General features: G+C 39.0%; 1 long non-coding RNA gene across 1 annotated transcript; it reads right to left on the reverse strand.

Moving 5' to 3' along the window:
* Positions 1 to 18,179: 18,179 nt before the first annotated feature.
* Positions 18,180 to 20,353, reverse strand: LOC127119524 (uncharacterized). Its single transcript, XR_007802866.1, has 2 exons — positions 19,871 to 20,353; positions 18,180 to 18,499 (listed from the first exon to the last, which is right to left on the reverse strand). It is a non-coding gene; the product is annotated as an uncharacterized LOC127119524 (long non-coding RNA).
* Between the last annotated feature and the right edge of the window lie 870 nt (positions 20,354 to 21,223).

The following is a 21,223-nucleotide window of genomic DNA, read 5'->3' on the forward strand; positions in this document are numbered from 1 at the left end:
TGGCATAGATCACGTTGTCGCAACCTGAAAAATACAGTGTGCAAAAAAAAACACCTGACGAGGAAAGAGATGACAGAAGAGTCGCCACCGTGTGTTATTTATCCCAAAGGGGGGGAAAGGAAACGCTCGAAGTAAACCTGAAAAAAGGAAAGGAAAAGACAAGGTCTCGCAACCAAATCTTGGGTTCGGGGCCGGTTATGCGAAGGGAAGGTATTAGCACCCCACGCATCCGTAGTACTCTACGGGATCCACATTTGTAGTTCTTGTCTAAAGGGGGTGAGTTTATCTTGTGCTGTTTACTAAAAAAGGGTCAAAAGAAAATGACTCGCACGGATGTCGCATCCATTGCATACGTATCTCATCTGAATATGAGAATCAGAGTCTTCGTAGCTCGACTACTTAGGGGTTAGGGGGATGTGTGCTCGCTAAGACATCGCGTCTTATGCCTATGTATCTCATCTGGAATGAGAATCAAAGCAAGCCGTAGTTCGGCTAACTACGGGTTAAGGGTTATGTGTTTTGGGGGGGACGACGTTACTACGCAATCTACCGGATGCTCGACCTTTGGAGACTTACTCGTCTGTAGTAGAAGGAGTAAACGTGTGTTTAGGAGAAGAAAAATCAATGAAGGGTTAGGGTTTTAGGGATGCTCATGCAAAAAGGAAGTCCTAGACGAAGGAACAGTGCTACCTTAATTGGCATGCAAACGGGAGACTGTACGAAGCCTCACATCCTATGGGGAAACGATCACACCATACAAAACATGTATCTTAAAGTAAAATGCCACCAAGGGGCTCAAACATTGCCTCCTATCGAGGTCTTCCAGCTAAGAAAGCGGTAAAATACGGGAAAGAGGTAAAAGTACCACACGGATAAAGATCCGAAGTTACAGCAATTAAAGGGTAAGCAACCCTAAGATCCTCTCAAGCTAACACCATCAAAGAAAGTCAGTCAGTACGGGTAATCGGAATAAACCTCCAGATGGTATCCCTGCAAGAGTATGTGAGTCCTCACAAAAACTCGACAAAAGGTTAGAGTAACAGGATGAAATCAAGAGAAAACAATGCCATGGAAACATAAGACAGGTTAGAACAAAGCAGAACAAAAAAAGCAAATACTATCACGTTCGCGATTGCTTCGCCTAGCGAAGGCTTAGCGAAGCTTCGCTACAGGCTCACCTAGCGAAGCGGCTAGCGAAGGCCTGCGGGTTTTGGATTCTTCCTTGATAACAATTTGATTTCCATAATCCGAATCCCCGTGGTATCCATCTCATAAACGAAAACGATTAAAATATTCAAGGTATTATTCACATATTCATACACAAATATAAACCCGTGGGCAAAACCTGATGTTACCTCATACATTCAGAGTATTCAAATTCAAAGCATAGAGTAATAGGAACAAAGGCATACCTGATGGGAGAGATCGTTTAAAATCAAAGGGCACGACTGGGTTTGCAAAGCACTATTAGGGTTTGCGGGAGATGGAGGTAAAAAGTGTGTGAGTCGGAGTGAACTTCTCAAAGCTGTCTGAAGGTTGCCGCAAAGTAGTTCCTAGGTCTCCTTCTCTCAAGCTCTTTCTCCAGTGAAACTCCAGTGTTTTTTCTCTACTGAAACTTTTGTATTTATAGACTAATATTGGTGACTTGTGGGCTCAAAATAGGTCAGCTGAAGCCCAAAACTCTCTGTTATATTCTGAAAACGCGTACCCTTCGCCTAGCGAGCATGACAGTGCAGTTCGCCTACCGAACCATGCTGCTCGCCTAGCGAGCATGACAGCTCAGCAGCAGATTTTTGCTCCTTCAAGATTAGCATTCTGGGTGATGTTCAAGCTTCTTGGATCCGATTCCGATTGCCATGATGAAATGCAAATGTTAGATGACCTAAAACTGAATGCATGAATGAGGTGTAAAGCGTATGTTTCCAGGAAAAATGAAGGGTAAATTTTGGGGTATTACACACGTGCAGGAGTTTGTCTCTTCTTTGCCCCAAGACTGCCCCTACTGCTATATCACTCGCATCGCACATGATCTCAAAGGGTAAAGACCAGTCAGGCGAGATCACTATAGGAGCAGACACCAATTTATGCTTCAGAGTATCGAAGGCTTCATTGCACTTTTTGTCAAACAGAAACAGAGTATCCTTCACAAGCAGACTATTTAATGGTTTGGCGATCTTGGAGAAATCTTTGATGAACCTACGGTAGAATCCCGCATGTCCCAAGAAACTCCGTATACCTTTCTCATTAACTGGAGGAGGGAGATTGACTATCACCTCTACTTTTGCCTTGTCAACTTCAATTCCTTTATGGGATATTTTATGGCCTAGCACTATCCCTTCTGTAACACCCTTCTACCCGAACGACATATTTAATTATATTATCAGAGTACAACATGTAGAAGAGTTTACATTCCTTACAACATAACACTTATTTCATTTCAACATAACATATATTATTTAATATTTAAAACTTCGCAGCGGACAACAACACAATTATTATAATTCATCATATAACAATTCATAATAATGTTTCAACATTATCTCAACAAACATCTCAATATTAGTCATCATAAACAACGTAAATAATAATATATTATCTATCGAATCCCATAATCCCGGTGTCACATGACCAGAGCATTTGACTCGACTCTGTAGAATAACTCTACACTTATTCCTGGAACCTCAACAATATCTACTCCGCTTTATCTGCACATTGCTCATCATAGATGAACATAAACACATGCAGAAGGGGTGAGAATTACATTATTAAACAATAATATAACGACAGAAATATAAACATAAATACATTTCACCTATACCAACACAGCTCATCATAATCATCATAATCAACATACTCATGAACATTAACAAAACAACATATCAATGCAATGCACACACCCATGCATGACTCAACACGACTCGGTATACCCATTTTGTGACCAACTACAGGATCACCACTCCCAGATTCATCACCATAGAATCCGAGTTCCCCGTAAGGAACCAAGTCTCTCAACAAGCCCGGAGTCAACAACATCATTGGAACTCAGTCCGTTCATCACTAGGCATCGGCCTTTCATGAATGCATGCACACCAAGCATTCATCATAATCAACATAGCAACAAAGCATCATATAGTCATGTTATCATCATCATTAACACATTCTATCATAAAAGCATATCACATCCTGCCACATAATCAAACACAGTATTATCGCACTCTACTAATATCTATACCACTCAAAGCAACGGGAATTGATCCCTCGTATACTATGCATCAGCTAAGTTACCTCGCTCAGCCTAAACAACCGAAACTGCACAACAACAGCCAGGAAAGACCACAAGTCTGCCCATACGCGTATTGCCTATGCTCATACGCGTATTGCCCATGCCTGACCAAATCCATACGCGTATTGGCCATTCCCATACGCGTATGCTACGCGTATCACTTCCCCATACGCGTACCACCAGAGACCATTTCACGTTCAAAATTCCATCTTCTTCATCCATACGCGTATTGCCTAGTGCCATACGCGTACCAGGCCATCTCATACGCGTATTGCCTAGTGCCATACGCGTATGACCAGAAACCAGATCTCCAGATCTGCCATGGCTTTCTCTACTACGAGATCTATCCAAATTCATCCTTCCACAGTCCAAATTTCGCACACAATCACTCATATCATCTAGTACGATTAGTCTCCTATTCGATTTCACAATCCTAACATCATTGCATATAATTTCTACGAATTCCTTCGACTAAAATCCCAATTTCGTTCACACAATATTTTACCATTTTCAGCATATTATTGTTTAATAAGGTTCAGACCCCTTACCTCTTTGGATTGAAGGAAACTCTGAGCAATCTTTGGCCTCCTCCTCTTCCTTCTCTTTCTCTTCAGCGTTTCTCCCCTTTCTCTGACTCTGAGACAAAACACGTGAAAAACTGAATTCTCACTTTGGCCTCTTTTATCCAATTTCCACTTTTACCCTTCCACTCTTCATATTCCAATTATTTTATTTATTTAATTATTATTAAAATAAATAATATCTATAATAATAATAATAATAATCCAATAATTCAACTTTATTTAATTAAATTAATAAAATAATATTAACTCAATTAAATAATTCTCTTATTTTAATCGGGGTGTTACAACTCTCCCCCACTAAAAGAGTTTTCGTCCTCGAAAACATACCTCAAGCAAATAAAGCCGGATATGACTCCTTCATCTGATCTTCACGCTCCCAAGTCAAGCTCTCACCAGCTGGACCTCCCCAAACAACTTTCACTAGAGCAATCTTCTTACCTCTCAGGGTCTTCTCTTCTCGGTCATCTATCCGAATTGGCAACACCTCTACGGTCAAATTATCCCTCACCTGGATATCATCCAACTGAACAACATGCGAAGGATCCGCAATATACTTTCTTAACTGAGATACATGAAACACATCATGCAGATTAGAAAGCGACGGCGGTAAAGCTATCCGATACGCCACTTCCCCAACCCTCTTCAAAATCTGATACGGACCCACAAACCTCGGAGTAAGCTTTTTAGACTTTAAAGCTCTACCCACACCCGTCGTCGGAGTAACTCTCAAGAACACATGATCTCCCTCTTGGAACTCAAGTGCCTTTCTCCTGTTATCATGATAACTCTTCTGACGACTCTGAGAAATCTTCATTTTCTCCTGAATCATCTTAACCCTTTCAGTCGTCTGCTGCACAATCTCAGGTCCGAGTACAACACTCTCACCTGATTCATACCAACACAATGGAGTTCTACACCTCCTACCATACAATGCTTCATATGGAGCCATACCGATACTAGCATGAAAACTATTATTATAAGTAAACTCCACCAACGGCAAATAACTATCCCAAGAACCACTCTGCTCCAACACACAAGCTCTCAACAAATCCTCCAAGGATTGGATAGTTCTTTCAGTCTGGCCATCAGTCTGAGGATGATAAGCTGAACTCAACCTCAACTTAGTCCCCAACGCTTTCTGCAAACTTTCCCAAAATCTAGAAGTAAATCTGGGATCTCTATCAGACACAATACTGGATGGAATACCATGCAGCCTCACTATCTCCTCAATATACAACTCTGCCAACTTCTCTAAAGAGTGATTAATCTTCATCGGCAAGAAATGCGCCGACTTAGTCAATCGATCCACAATCACCCAAATAGAATCATTACCTTTCGTCGTCCTCGGCAATCCCGTCACAAAATCCATGGAAATGCTATCCCACTTCCATTCAGGAATCTTCAAAGGTTGCATCATACCTGCCGGTTTCTGATGTTCAATCTTTGACTTCTGACAAGTCAAACAGGCATACACAAACTTAGCAACATCTCTTTTCATACCAGCCCACCAAAACAACTTCTTCAAGTCTTGATACATTTTAGTTGCACCTGGATGGATGCTCAATCCACTCCTATGGCCCTCTTCAAGAATACTCTTTTTCAATTCAGACACCTCAAGAACACAAACTCTACCTTTAAATCGCAGGATGCCATTCCCATCAATCTCAAAATTACCACCATTACCCTGGTTAACCATAGTAATATGATCGACTAGAGCGACATCAACTTGCTGGCCATTCCGAATATCTTCCAGAATTCCACTAGTCAACTTCAGCATACCCAACTTTACACTATTGGCGGAAACTTCACAACCTAAACTCATATCACGGAACTGTTCAATTAACTCAAGCTCCCGAACCATCATCATAGACATATGTAGAGACTTTCTACTCAGCGCATCTGCAACTACATTAGCCTTACCGGGATGATAACTCAATTCAAAGTCAAAATCCTTTAGTAATTCTAACCACCTTCTCTGCCTCATATTTAACTCTTTCTGATCAAACAGATACTTCAGACTCTTGTGATCACTGAACACTTCGAATCTGGAACCATACAGATAATGCCTCCACATTTTCAACACAAATACAACAGCTGCAAGTTCTAGATCATGCGTAGGATAATTCCTCTCATGAACTTTCAACTGTCTAGAAGCATAAGCTACAACTTTACCATTCTGCATCAAAACACCACCAAGACCCATCAAAGAAGCATCACAATAAACAACGAAGGACTCACCAGGATTAGGCAAGATCAACACTGGGGCACTGGTCAACCGCCTCTTCAACTCAACAAAACTCGCTTCACAAGCTGTATCCCACACATACACTTGACCCTTCTTAGTCAACTGCGTCAACGGCAATGCCAACTTAGAGAAGCCCTCAATAAATCTGCGATAATAACCAGCTAACCCTAGAAAGCTGCGTATCTCAGTAGCAGACTTCGGAGTCTCCCACTGTAATACAGCATCAACTTTAGCAGGATCAACAGAAATCCCACCACTCGAAATCACATGGCCAAGGAAACTCACTTCCTTCAACCAGAACTCACATTTAGATAACTTCGCATATAATTTCTTTTCTCTTAACACCTGCAAAACAATTCTCAGATGTCCTGCATGCTCTTCTTCCGTCTTAGAATATATCAATATATCATCTATGAACACCACAACAAAATTATCAAGGTACGGATGAAATATACGATTCATATATTCCATAAACACACCTGGAGCATTAGACACACCGAACGGCATCACAGTGTATTCATAATGACCATACCTTGTACGGAAAGCAGTCTTCGCAATATCATCTGACTTCACTCGGATCTGATGATAACCCGACCGCAAATCAATCTTACTGAAAACATGCGCTCCAACCAACTGGTCCATCAAATCATCAATCCTCGGCAATGGATACCGATTCTTGATAGTCACCTTATTCAACTGCCGATAATCGACACACAACCTCATCGTACCTTCCTTCTTCTTTACTAACAATACTGGTGCACCCCAAGGAGAAACACTTGGACGCACAAACTTCTTCTCAAGCAATTCTTCAAGTTGCTTCTTCAATTCAACTAATTCAGTTGCCGACATTCTATAAGGAGACATCGACACTGGACTCGTACCTGGTACTAAGTCAATGGCAAATTCGACTTCCCGTTCTGGAGGTAATTCACTTACATCTTCTGGGAACACATCCTGAAATTCACAGACAACAGGCAAATCTACACTCACCACTTTCTTATCCGATTGCAGAGACGCAAATAAAGCGAATATCTGAGCTTCATTTTTCACAAAATCCCCCACCTGCTTAGCAGATAGAAATCTTGCCTCATCATTTTCACCAACTTCAGAAAACCGCACCGTCTTACTATAGCAGTTGATAAACACGCCATAGAATTCTAGCCAATTCATTCCCAGAATAATATCAATCTGGTGCAAGGGTAAGCACACCAAATCAACTACGAACTCTCTCTCAAAGATCGTCAAACGACAACCTCGACAGACAACCGAAGTCTTCACAGAACCATTAGCAGGAGTATCTATCACCATACTTCCGCCTAGGGACGACATAATCACACCAATCCTGGTCGCACACTCATACGAAATAAACGAATGAGTAGCACCAGTGTCAACAATAGCAAGCAATTCAACATTATTAATCAAGCAAGTACCTTTAATCAGATTATCTTCTTTAGGAGTTTCAGTCCCACTCAGAGCAAACACCCTACCAGTAGTATGAGCTGCAGTAGCCGCCTTCTTCGGTTTCGAGCACTGCGAACTGATATGGCCTTTCTCGCCACAATTAAAACATGTCGGACCAGCATCCTTACATTCAGTAACTCTATGACCAGCCTGACCGCATCGGAAACATCTCAGCACTTTCCTGGTACAGCTATCAGCACGGTGGCCTGGCTCGCCACACTTGAAACATTTACCAGCTATGGGAGATCCTCCCCCACTTGGCTTCTTCTCATCTACCACTTTCTGCTTACCTTTACCATTCGGAGATGCATAAGGACTACCACGATCCTTATTCTTCTTCTCACTAAGACTCTTGTAGTGAGCAGTCCTAGCCTTGCTATCTTCGTCAAATATCCTGCACTTATTAACCAGTGTAGGAAACCTACGAATCTCCTGGTAACCAATGCCTTGTTTGATCTCGGGACGCAACCCGTTCTCAAACTTGACACACTTGGATTCCTCAGCATCAGCATTATTATAATGAGGACAATACTGCACCAGCTCCTCAAACTTCGAAGCGTAATCAGCAACAGACATGTTACCCTGCTTCAGTCCCAGAAATTCCATCTCCTTCTTACATCGCACATCAGCAGGAAAATATTTCTCCAGAAAGGCCGTCTTGAACCTTTCCCAAGTCATCTCAGCACCTGGTACTTCAATCCTCTGGCGAGTGTTATCCCACCAGTTTTCAGCCTCTTCAGATAACATATGCGTACCAAACTGCACCTTCTGTGCTTCAGTACACGTCATCACCCGGAAAATCTTCTCAATTTCCTTCAGCCAAATCTGAGCACCATCTGGATCATAGCGCCCTTTGAATGTAGGAGGGTTATTCTTCAGAAACCTTCCCAAATTCCTAAACTCGTCGACCGGCGGATTCTGCTGCGCCTGCATAGCCTGCGCCATAGCAGTCAAAGCTTCAGCAATTGCACGGTCATTTTCTCCAGCCATACTCTGCACAACACAACCACAACCGTTAAATATCGACAGTGTCATTTACACTAATCGACCAACAGGGAAAACCTCACATTATGACTCGACTGGACTGACCATGCTCTGATACCACTAACGTAACACCCTTCTACCCGAACGACATATTTAATTATATTATCAGAGTACAACATGTAGAAGAGTTTACATTCCTTACAACATAACACTTATTTCATTTCAACATAACATATATTATTTAATATTTAAAACTTCGCAGCGGACAACAACACAATTATTATAATTCATCATATAACAATTCATAATAATGTTTCAACATTATCTCAACAAACATCTCAATATTAGTCATCATAAACAACGTAAATAATAATATATTATCTATCGAATCCCATAATCCCGGTGTCACATGACCAGAGCATTTGACTCGACTCTGTAGAATAACTCTACACTTATTCCTGGAACCTCAACAATATCTACTCCGCTTTATCTGCACATTGCTCATCATAGATGAACATAAACACATGCAGAAGGGGTGAGAATTACATTATTAAACAATAATATAACGACAGAAATATAAACATAAATACATTTCACCTATACCAACACAGCTCATCATAATCATCATAATCAACATACTCATGAACATTAACAAAACAACATATCAATGCAATGCACACACCCATGCATGACTCAACACGACTCGGTATACCCATTTTGTGACCAACTACAGGATCACCACTCCCAGATTCATCACCATAGAATCCGAGTTCCCCGTAAGGAACCAAGTCTCTCAACAAGCCCGGAGTCAACAACATCATTGGAACTCAGTCCGTTCATCACTAGGCATCGGCCTTTCATGAATGCATGCACACCAAGCATTCATCATAATCAACATAGCAACAAAGCATCATATAGTCATGTTATCATCATCATTAACACATTCTATCATAAAAGCATATCACATCCTGCCACATAATCAAACACAGTATTATCGCACTCTACTAATATCTATACCACTCAAAGCAACGGGAATTGATCCCTCGTATACTATGCATCAGCTAAGTTACCTCGCTCAGCCTAAACAACCGAAACTGCACAACAACAGCCAGGAAAGACCACAAGTCTGCCCATACGCGTATTGCCTATGCTCATACGCGTATTGCCCATGTCTGACCAAATCCATACGCGTATTGGCCATTCCCATACGCGTATGCTACGCGTATCACTTCCCCATACGCGTACCACCAGAGACCATTTCACGTTCAAAATTCCATCTTCTTCATCCATACGCGTATTGCCTAGTGCCATACGCGTACCAGGCCATCTCATACGCGTATTGCCTAGTGCCATACGCGTATGACCAGAAACCAGATCTCCAGATCTGCCATGGCTTTCTCTACTACGAGATCTATCCAAATTCATCCTTCCACAGTCCAAATTTCGCACACAATCACTCATATCATCTAGTACGATTAGTCTCCTATTCGATTTCACAATCCTAACATCATTGCATATAATTTCTACGAATTCCTTCGACTAAAATCCCAATTTCGTTCACACAATATTTTACCATTTTCAGCATATTATTGTTTAATAAGGTTCAGACCCCTTACCTCTTTGGATTGAAGGAAACTCTGAGCAATCTTTGGCCTCCTCCTCTTCCTTCTCTTTCTCTTCAGCGTTTCTCCCCTTTCTCTGACTCTGAGACAAAACACGTGAAAAACTGAATTCTCACTTTGGCCTCTTTTATCCAATTTCCACTTTTACCCTTCCACTCTTCATATTCCAATTATTTTATTTATTTAATTATTATTAAAATAAATAATATCTATAATAATAATAATAATAATCCAATAATTCAACTTTATTTAATTAAATTAATAAAATAATATTAACTCAATTAAATAATTCTCTTATTTTAATCGGGGTGTTACACCTTCTCTCACCATGAAATTACACTTCTCCCAATTCAGGATCATATTGGTTTGTTGACATCTTTCCAGCACAAGTGACCGATTATACAGACCATTTTCAAAAGAAGATCCGAATACAGAAAAATCATCCATAAATACCTCCATGTGTTTCTCAAGCATATCGGCAAATATTGATGTCATGCACCTCTGAAATGTTGCTGGTGCATTACACAATCCAAACGACATTTTTCTATAAGTAAAGATTCCATACAGACATGTGAACGCCGTTTTCTCTTGATCTTCAGGTGCCACCGCAATTTGGTTGTATCCTGAATACCCGTCCAGAAAAAAATAGAAATCATGACCTGCCAATCTTTCCAACATCTGATCAATAAAAGGTAAGGGAAAATGGTCCTTCCTGGTTGCGGTGTTCAGTCTCCTATAGTCAATGCAGACTCTCCAACCTGTTACTGTCCGAGTGGGGATCAACTCATTTTTCTCATTTTTTATCACAGTTGTTCCTCCCTTCTTCGGTACCACATGAACTGGACTTACCCACGAACTATCAGATATTGGGTAAATCAATCCCGCATCTAAAAGTTTAACAACCTCCTTGCGAACGACTTCTTTCATAGCTGGGTTAAGTCTCCGTTGAGGTTGAACAACTGGTTTCTGATCATCCTCCATAAAAATCTTGTGCATACTCAGTGTTGGGCTGTTTCCTTTCAAATCTTCATCGCCCAACCAATAACACCCTTGTATTTCTTGAGTACTTTGATTAGCTCTTCTTCTTGAATCTCTCTCAAACCTGAATTGATGATTGCTGGACATTTCTCTTCATTGTCTAAAAATACATATTTGAGATGTTCTGGTAATTGTTTCAACTCAATCCCCTTTTTTATATCTTTCTTTTCTTCTGGAGATACTTTAGGTCGAAGCTCTTCCCACCGTTGTGGTCGAGAATGAATCCAAGGAGGTTGTGCCTTCAACATAGACACCACTTCAGATTCTTTCTCATCTATTCCTTCAGTATCCTCAATGATAGATAAGTTTAAAACTCTTTCTAAGGGAAGCTTGGGTGTTGTGATCTGCATAGATTGAGCAAACACTGTATCCAGAACTTCAATATTTTTACTTGCACCTTCGTCATCCTTGAATTTCATAGTATCTCTCACATCAATTTTTAGCTTTTCGTCATAGACTTTGAGGGTCATAGTTCCTTCCTCGATATCTATCATGCATCTTCCAGTTTCAAGAAAAGGTCTTCCCAAATTGAGAGGGATTTCCTCGTCTTCCGACATCTCGAGTACCACAAAATCCACCGGGAAAACAAACTTATCAATCTTCACCAGAACATCTATTGTTATACCATAGGGTCTCTTCATTAACTGATCAGCAAACTGCAGTGTCATGCGAGTGTCTTGCACTTCTCCTAACTCCAGTTTTTTGTAAATCGAAAGGGGCATTAGACTAACACTTACTCCCAAATCGATTAGTGCCTTCTTGAATGATCTATCTCCAATGGTGCAAGGAATAGTGACAACACCTCTATCTTTTTTCTTCACCGGAATTTTTAGGCCCTGCAAAATAGCACTACAAGTTTCAGTTAGCATAACCGGCTCGCCCTCAATCGACCTCTTCTTCGATATGATGTCTTTCATGAATTTGGCATATATCGGCATTTGTTCTAAAGCTTCAGCAAAAGGTATGTTGATCTCGAGCTTCTTGAATAACTCTAAGAACTTCTCAAATTTTTTTCATTGAGATCTTTCTTCTTTGTTCTCGTAGGGAAAGGAAGACTGATCTTTGGGTTTTGTTTCTCTTGCTGGCTTGCCGGTTTCACCACCACTTCTTCAGCTTGTTTTGGCTCTTCTCTAATCTCTAAATCAACTTCCAACAACCCATCTTCTTCGACCTGTTCCTCAACTTTTTTTTTCATTAGCTTTTCCTTTTCTTGTGACCACTGCTTTGATGTGACTTTGATCACGTGGATTCACAACTGTTCCACTAGGAAGCGTGCCAGGTACCTGGGAACTGGAAGCTAACTGTTGAGTTCTTTGACCCATCTGAATTTCAAGACTTTTTATGGATGTTGTAGTGTTCTTCTGATTATTTCGAGTCTCCTCTTGGAACTGGATGTTGTGAGCTGCCATCTTTTCAATTGCAATCTCCCAGTCTGCCTTCTTTGGGACTTGTTGTTGCTGTTGCTGATATTGGTTTTGATATTGGCCTTGTACTTGCTGTTGCACATTCCCTTTCTGATCTCTCCATGCAAAGTTGGGATGATTCTTCCACCCCAGATTGTATGTGTTGGAGTAGGGATTGTTTTGCTTTAAAAACTTGATATCTTCTATCTGTTGTGGTGTTGCAAAGCAATGAACAGTATTGTGTGGTCCATTACAAATGTCACACACATCGTTTGGTGCCTTTTGCACTTGAGCCACTTTCTGAGCACCTATGTTTAGTGCCTTCAACCTTTTCTCCACCTCTGCAGCAACTGCTTCTTCAATTTTTACCTGTTTGTTTGTTTCAAGCTTCAAATCAATTACTGCAGATTTGCTTGACACCCTATCATACAACTCCAGATGCTCATTTGAGGAATTTGCTTCAATTATCTTCTTCATACCGATGGCTGTTGCAAAGTTAGCTGAGCCACCAGCTGCTAAGTCAAGGATTTGTCTCGTTTGAATTCGAAGACCATTAACAAACATTTGCATTTGCTCAATTTCATCCATGTTGTGAGTAGGACAAGCCACTAGAATTCTCTTGAATCTTTTATAGGCATCTCCTAGTGACTCACCCTCCTTCTGCTTGAAATTTAGAATCTCGTATCTTTTTCTCAGTGACACTGATGCAGGAAATTATTCGTGCAAGAATGATGTTTCCATCTCCTCCCATGTAGTGATACTGCCAGCAGGTAAGGAATAGAACCACTCTTCGGCTTCATCTGCTAAAGTGAATGGGAACATACGAAGCCTTATTGCTTCTTCGTTATGTCCAGGAATTTTAAGCGTTGTGCTCATAGTTAAAAACCTTTGGAGATGCTTGTTGGCATCTTCATTCACTCTTCCAAAAAAGGACCGCCTTTTGAGTTGATTAATTATGCTGGGATGCAGCTGAAATTGTTCTACATTTACCAGTTGGTTTACAATTGTCATACGACCACCCGGAGTGTTGTTTCCACCATAGTCACCGAGAAGTCTCTCTAGTGGTGGTGGATCTGTAGCCATGACCTCAGGAATTGTTTCTGTGTCTGAATCTGAATTCTCTGAGTGCACTGAAACAACATTCTCCTCCGCTTTTTCTGCTATTTCCAGTTTTTCTCACTTAGCTTGTCTCAGTCTAGCGTGAAGAGTTCTTTCTGGATCTGCGTCAAAAGAAAAATCCGATGAGGCCTTACCTCGCATAAACAAGTTAGACAAATATTAGGATTGAATAACAAGATTGTCACAGATAAAATTTTGGTTGACGAGCAACAAAATTTCAATAGAATAAAAATTAAAATATGTATTTTGGCAATCCTCGGCAACGGCGCCAAAAACTTGATCGGAAAAATAGTAAGTGTATTATTTTCACCGATGTAGTAATAAGGAGTTTTATTCCCAAGTATCGATCTCAGGGATTGCGTAGGAAATACTTATTTTAATCTTGATTCTATTTGAACAAAAACACAATGGTTTGGTTGGTTTTGGGAATTTATAACAATAAACACAAAAAGATAGTAAAGAATAATTGATTAAGATGAAACATGCTAGGGTGAGTGGTTGATTTAACTAGTTATGAATTCAAGTCAAGATTTCCTCAATACACATGAAACATTCAATTACCTAACCTCAGAATGTTCTTCCTTAAGTCCTTAATGAAGAAACTATTAAACTACCAATTCTTACTCAAATGCCCATTCAACTAATCATTGGTTTTAATCATAAACAATATCAAGGTTTATGGTGATTTACAAAAGTTCCTAGTCCTAGGTGATGCAATTATAAACCCACTTGTGTGAAAACCCTAACAATCACAATCCTATTATTGATAGTCATAGATCTAATTGTATTTGTCCGATACAAAAGCATAATAACATCACACAATTGAATTGAAATACGTAACATAGTAATAAGAAAATTCACGGTTAGAATTCATAACATCAGATCAAATCAGGACCACCCCCTAGCATTGGGGGGTTTAGCCTCTCATAGTATTCAAAGAAATCATAGTGTGGAAATTAAACATTACAAAGAATTAGGAGATTTTGATCTTCAATGGTTGATGCCCTTGAATCTCGCCGTCTTCAAATCCTCCGTAGTAGCTATATTCTCCAGTGCAATGTTTTTCCCTCGTACGTCAAAAAAGTCCCCTTCTCTTTCTCTCCAAAGTCTTCTAATAGCCTCAGATGGTTTTTTTTCTCCCAGCAAGAAGTCCAAAATACCCTTCATGAACAGGGCAGATCCACACAACAAAAAGTAAAATTTCTCAATCGCGCCCATCAACACGGGCCGTGTGGATTCACACGGGTGCCCGTGTTGCTCCTCAAAAGTTGTGTTTTTTAAAGCAAGCTACAGAGGCATCAACACGGGCCGTGTTGATGTACACGGGTGCCCGTGTTAACCTCCTGTTTTATCTCTTTGAGTGCTCCTTCCTGGAAAACAACACACGCCGTGTTAATGTACACGGGAGCCCGTGTTGACCTTCTGAATCTTCATATTTTGGCCTTCCGGTGCATCCAACACTCAGCTATTAGTCCTTTTTAACCTATGCAACAACCTGCAACACTAACACTACCAAATCGAAGCATAAAAGAGACTTTTTGACACAAACATGTAACAAAATGCAATGCAATAATAAACTAACGAAACATGTTAAATGACTTTAAAACAACTAGAAACAACCACAAATCTTACCAAAGTGATGAAAATATGCCGGATAAAAGGTGGGAATTCAATGGAAATTGTGACCGATCAGTGACCATGGTACTGAGTTTGAAAATTCAAAATTCTCTAAATTTTGTGCTTCATAAAATATTAGCCATGAGTTCTCTTTCCTAATCACAACTCAGCAAAATGGGGTGGTAGAGAGGAAGAACAAAAGTCTGCAAGAGACAACCATAGTTATGTTACATGCGAAAAGAACATCCATATTACTTATGGGCTGAAGTTATGAACAAAGCTTGCCACACTCACAATAAAGTAACCATCAGATCTAGAACCAAAGAAACCTTGTATGAGTTATGGAAAGGGAGAAATCCAAATGTCAAGTATTTCCATGTATTTGGAAGTAAGTGCTACATTTTGGCATATAGAAAACAAAGGAGAGAAATAGACCCCAAGAGTGAGGAAGGTATATTCCTTGGTTACTCCACAAACAACAGAGTGTATCGAGTGTATAACAAGCTCTCCAAGGTTATGATGGAATCCATTAATGTAGTTATTTATGACACTCCCGAAGATATGGAAGAAGAATAAGTAGATGAAGTTCCTCCTCAACAAACTAATGTACCAGTCGATGTCCCAACAAAGGAGTCTGACATTGTGCCCAAGATCACTAATTCTGTTTATCTCCAAATCAACAAGGGACCATCAATCAAAGTTCAGAAATATTATCCCCAAGAGAATATTATAGGAAATCTGAATGAAGGAGTGGTTACAAGATCCAGAGAAAACGTTACCAACTCATGCTTTATCTCCAAAGTTGAGCCTAAAAACATCAAGGAAGAATTGACTGATGAATTCAGGATCAATGCTATGCAGAAGAACTATGCCAGTTTGAAATAAATATTGTATGAGAGCTAGTTCCTAGACATGAAGATGTGGATGTCATTGGTACCAAGTGGATTTATAAGAACAAATATGATGAAAGTGGTAATGTGACAAGAAATAAAGCAAGGTTAGTTGCTCAAGGGTACGCTCGATTAGAAGGAGTAGACTTTGATGAAACATTTGTCCCAGTAGCCAGACTAGAATTTATAATAATTTTACTTGGAATATGTTACATGTTGAAGTTCAGACTGTTTCAAATGGATGTTAAAAGTGCATATTTAAACGGGTATCTTTACGAAGAGGTCTATGTGGATCAACCTAAGGGGTTCACTGATCCCAACTTTCCAGACCATGTGTTCAAACTAAAGAAAGCCCTCTATGGATTGAAGTAAGCTTCAAGAGCATGGTATGAATGACTAACTGAGTTCCTGATCAACAATGGATGTAATAGAGGAGGAATAGACAAAACTCTATTCGTGAAGAATGATAGAGGGAAGCTAATGATAGCCCAAATCTACGTGGATGACATAATGTTCGGTGGGATGTCTGACACGATGATACAACATTTTATTTAAGAAATGCATTCAGAGTTTGAAATGAGTCTTGTAGGAGAATTCACTTATTTCCTTGGTATACAAGTTAAGCAAATGGAGGACAATATTTTTGTGACTCAAAGCAAGTATGCTAAGAATATAGTAAATGAGTTTGATCTTGACAATGCAAGTCATAAGAGAAATCCTATTGCAAATCACTTGAAGCTCTCTAAGGATGAAAGTGTAATGAATGTAGATTAAAGTCTCTATAGAAGCATGATAGGAAGTACGTTATATCTCACAGGTAGAAGATATGATATTACATATGTTGCAGGTGTATGCGCTAGGTACCAAGCTAATCCTAAGGCTAGCCATCTCACTCAAGTAAAGAGGACCCTGATGTACATCGGCGGGACTTATGACTTTGTCATATTGTACTCTCATGATACAAATCCTATTCTAGTACTTCAGGTGGATGTTTTTTTTTTTAGAACAATCTGATTTCTTAGTTCAACAAGAAGCATAATTGTGTCTCTCTATCTACTGTTGAAGTTGAATACATTGCTGTTGGAAGCAACTATACTCAATTTCTCTGGATGAAATAGATGCTAAAAGAATACAATGTCGAATAAGATGTCATGACATTATACCGTGACAACATGATCGCCATCAATATCTCAAAGAATCTTGTCCAACACAGTAGAACAAAGCATATTAACATACGCCATCATTTCATTAGGGATCTTGTGGAGGATAAAGTGGTCAATTTTGAGCATATTGCAACTGAAAAAAAACTAGCTAAACCTTTAGATGCTGTCCATTTTGAACATTTGAGAGTTGCACTTGGTGTGTGCATATTGTCATACCCCAAAATTTGCCCTACCTTTTTCTCATTTTTGTCTAGCCCATGGCTCATGATCCATCTGCATACTTTTACCCTAATCACCTATCATAAGACATTCATATGCACTTGCATTTCACAAGTAACATCATTGATTTAGAATGTTCTTATTATTTATGGTCCGAGGAGGCTAATAAACTTCATGAACTAGGGTTTCTATGGTGCATTTGAGAAATAAGCTTGTGGACTCATTATACTATTTTGACTTTGGGGCACAATTAACCTTGGGATGTTTCATTTCTCTTAGGCCTAAGTATTTGAAATCCCCCAATTTTGATCAAGCCATTTTGGTTATGAAATTAGAAGTCATGTGCAAGTTTGACTTTTGTCAATAAATTCAACCATGGAAGGTTGACTTTTTATTGACCAAATTTTCTTATGAGACTTTTCTTACATGTTAGTATGGTTGGCCATTGATCAAGGCATTGCAACTCAGTTCAAGGATTTAAGATTCAAGATTCAACATTCAAAATTGAAAATTGGAGGGAAAAATACTTAGCTTTGAAAACAAGTTACAACTACCATTCAAGGGCCAAGATTACATTACAAAATCATAAAATCACATTACAAAATCCAAAATTACAAATTACACAAAAAAACACTTTTTTGACCTAAGGTTGACTTTTAGTCAAACAATTGACCAAAGTCAAACTTATCCTAAGCCCTAATGCTTTTCTCTTCATCCTCAAGGTCTTCCATTTTTGTACCTCCAAGTTCTTCAAGTGCTCCAAAATCTCTTCATGATTCATTTCCATACCAAGCCTCCACCATGATGCCAAACCTTGATTATGCCATGCCAAACCAAGATTGGTTCACCCTACCCAACCTTACAACCAACCCTACATCAAGGAGAACAAGTTAGCATCATATTCACAATAAAACATGCTATGCCATAGCCTGCATTTCATGTACACTTACAAGTCTAGACATGACATTCAATACATATAATGCACATTCTAAAAATTTAGCAGGAATACCATAAGCACACAAGTTCAAGACATGCAATGTGATTCATCATTTAATCACTTGTAGTACACAAACCAACAACCAAGTAAATAACCAATTCAAACCACCAATTTCCTATTAACATTAACATTTCCTAACCAAATTAGAGGCCACTTAGTACCTCCATCTCCCACTAACATCTAACTTTAAATTCCAATTTCAGTTGTTAATTCTAATTGACATTACCAATTTTAGCAAGATTTGTTCATTAGCATAATAATTCAAACTAATATAATTTCTAACCAAATTCTAATTAACTTAGCTCACCAACTATCACAATTCAGAATAACCTAAAATAACATTTCCTCTTTTATTTGTTTAACCTAATTGATTTTACTAACTCATAACATCATCTAACTCCTAACTGATTTAACTAACAGTTACTAACACTAATTCAAACCAACTGTTTTCCTATACCTAATTCAATTCACTTCTAACTTCCAATTACTAACATATCTAACCATCAACACTTCTAACTGTCAAACAACAACTAATAGTTTACAATACCCTAACGATTTTTTAACCACTAAAATTTCCGAGGCAACTAACACTTCCATTTTAAACACTAAATAAAAGTTAGATTCTAACAATTAACGAAAACGGTCTTTCAAATTATTAACCAAACTAACACACAAATTACTAAATTCTAACAATCGATTCATTCACCTCTAATCTCTAATACTAACAGATCACCCTAACATTTCAAATCCCCAACTAAAAAACATCAACTAACTATTAACTGATCAGTTAACATAACTAACTAATTTCTCATCAACTCATTAATAGTTAAACTAACACTGTTAACTCACTAACTAATTTTCTCATTGAAGTAACTAACTTTCGCAGCTGCCCTAACCTTTAATCACCTTGCCCTAAAGCTGCCCAATTCAGTTACAATCCTCCCTCCAAATTCAATATTCTACTCCTCTATTTAAACCACTCTCCTTCTATAATCCATAACAACACCTCACTCTGATCATAATTCACTCACCATCTCTCTGCAAATTCTCTACAATTCTCTTCTAACAACCTACAAACACACTCAGAGCTCAATCACCACTGTTAAGAAAAACTTCACATTAAAGTTTTGCTTCAACCGAGCTAAACCCTCAACTCTCTCCTTATACAACCAACTAGTTCCTATAGAATAATCATAGAAGAAGAAGGAAGAAAAATTGCAAGAAGTGAAGATTTGAAGTGTTTACTTGGTTCGCATCCTCTGGTATTCTTGTCTTCATCTCCTTCTTCAAGCATTCAACACTTCCCAGGGCACTTCTCCGCCCTTTAGGTAGGATTGTTCTTTCAATTCTTCCTTATTTCGCATCAATTTTGTTACTAGGATAAGGACATTGTAGTGGGGAATCAAAGCCCCAAAGTCTCTAGCTTTGATTCCCATTCCAGGTCATTTAATTTTAGTTTGTGTATTCTACGGTTCTTGAGGTTGCAATTCAAATTAAGGATATGGATTTACTTTTAGGCGATAAGAGGTTGAGAAATAGAGGGAGGATGAAAAAACAAGTCCGTTGGTGGTGGTTATATTTGGTTCTGGCTGGCCCCAGCGCCTCCGGTGCGGCAAAGCAATTTTTAGCGAAGGGAGATGTGAGAGAGGGAGAAAGCGTATTTGCTTAGGGTTGAAAACTAAATGAGGGAACCTGAGCTCCTTTCCATCCCTTTTCCCACGCATTGGGCTTCATAAAGCTAAGCCCAAAGGGCTTTACTCCCTTACAACATGGGTTTACTAACTCACCCCTTCCACTCTAAGCTCAAATAAAAGATCAACTTGGGCTTCTAACCCCCGGGCCCAGCGCCCCCTTTGCTATCAAAACACCTTTTCACCAAGCACACCCCCTGGCAGAGTGTTGATTAATTATTTAATTTTTATTATTTTGATTTCTTTTAATATTTTCTTGTATCACATTAAATACATGTTAAAAATACACATTTTTATAGTTATTTCAAAATGTAATTCATTAGATTAGTTAATTAGGTTAGGTTTTAATTGGAATTAATTACTAGAATTTCCTTTTAATTTCAATTAATTGTATATTAGGTATTTATGGTTTAATATGTTGATTCAATTCCTAATGCATTTGTTTTTCCTTCATAATCCCATATGTTGATCCATGACTCTTAGCTTGATCATTTTAGTATTTGATTAGTTGATCAAATTTATATTGATCAATTAATTACATTTGTGAATATGACTTGTTGTATGAATTTCATGAAACAAAATTCATGCTCCCCTTAGGATTCCCATTCATTCAAGTGATCATAAGTCTCTTGATCACTTGATTGAATTAGATCTCTACACTTGATCCACTAAGTCAAATTCTAGTCCATTTACATTGAAAACCCTAGAGATAAGAGGACAAGAAGTCTTGATCATGCTGAGCTTCATTCCATCCTTTCAAGCATACCTTGCCTCACCCTTTTCAAAAGAAAAAAAAACTATTTTTAACTCCAAAACACCTGTTAATTATGATGCGAGTTATGCGCCATGAGCCTTAAGAAACAGAGAAGAATGAGAAGGAGCATTCCTACCCTTGTTCTGAATACGG

The sequence above is a fragment of the Lathyrus oleraceus genome, chromosome 2, assembly GCF_024323335.1.
Source record: "Lathyrus oleraceus cultivar Zhongwan6 chromosome 2, CAAS_Psat_ZW6_1.0, whole genome shotgun sequence".
NCBI classification, from domain to species: Eukaryota; Viridiplantae; Streptophyta; class Magnoliopsida; order Fabales; family Fabaceae; genus Lathyrus; species Lathyrus oleraceus.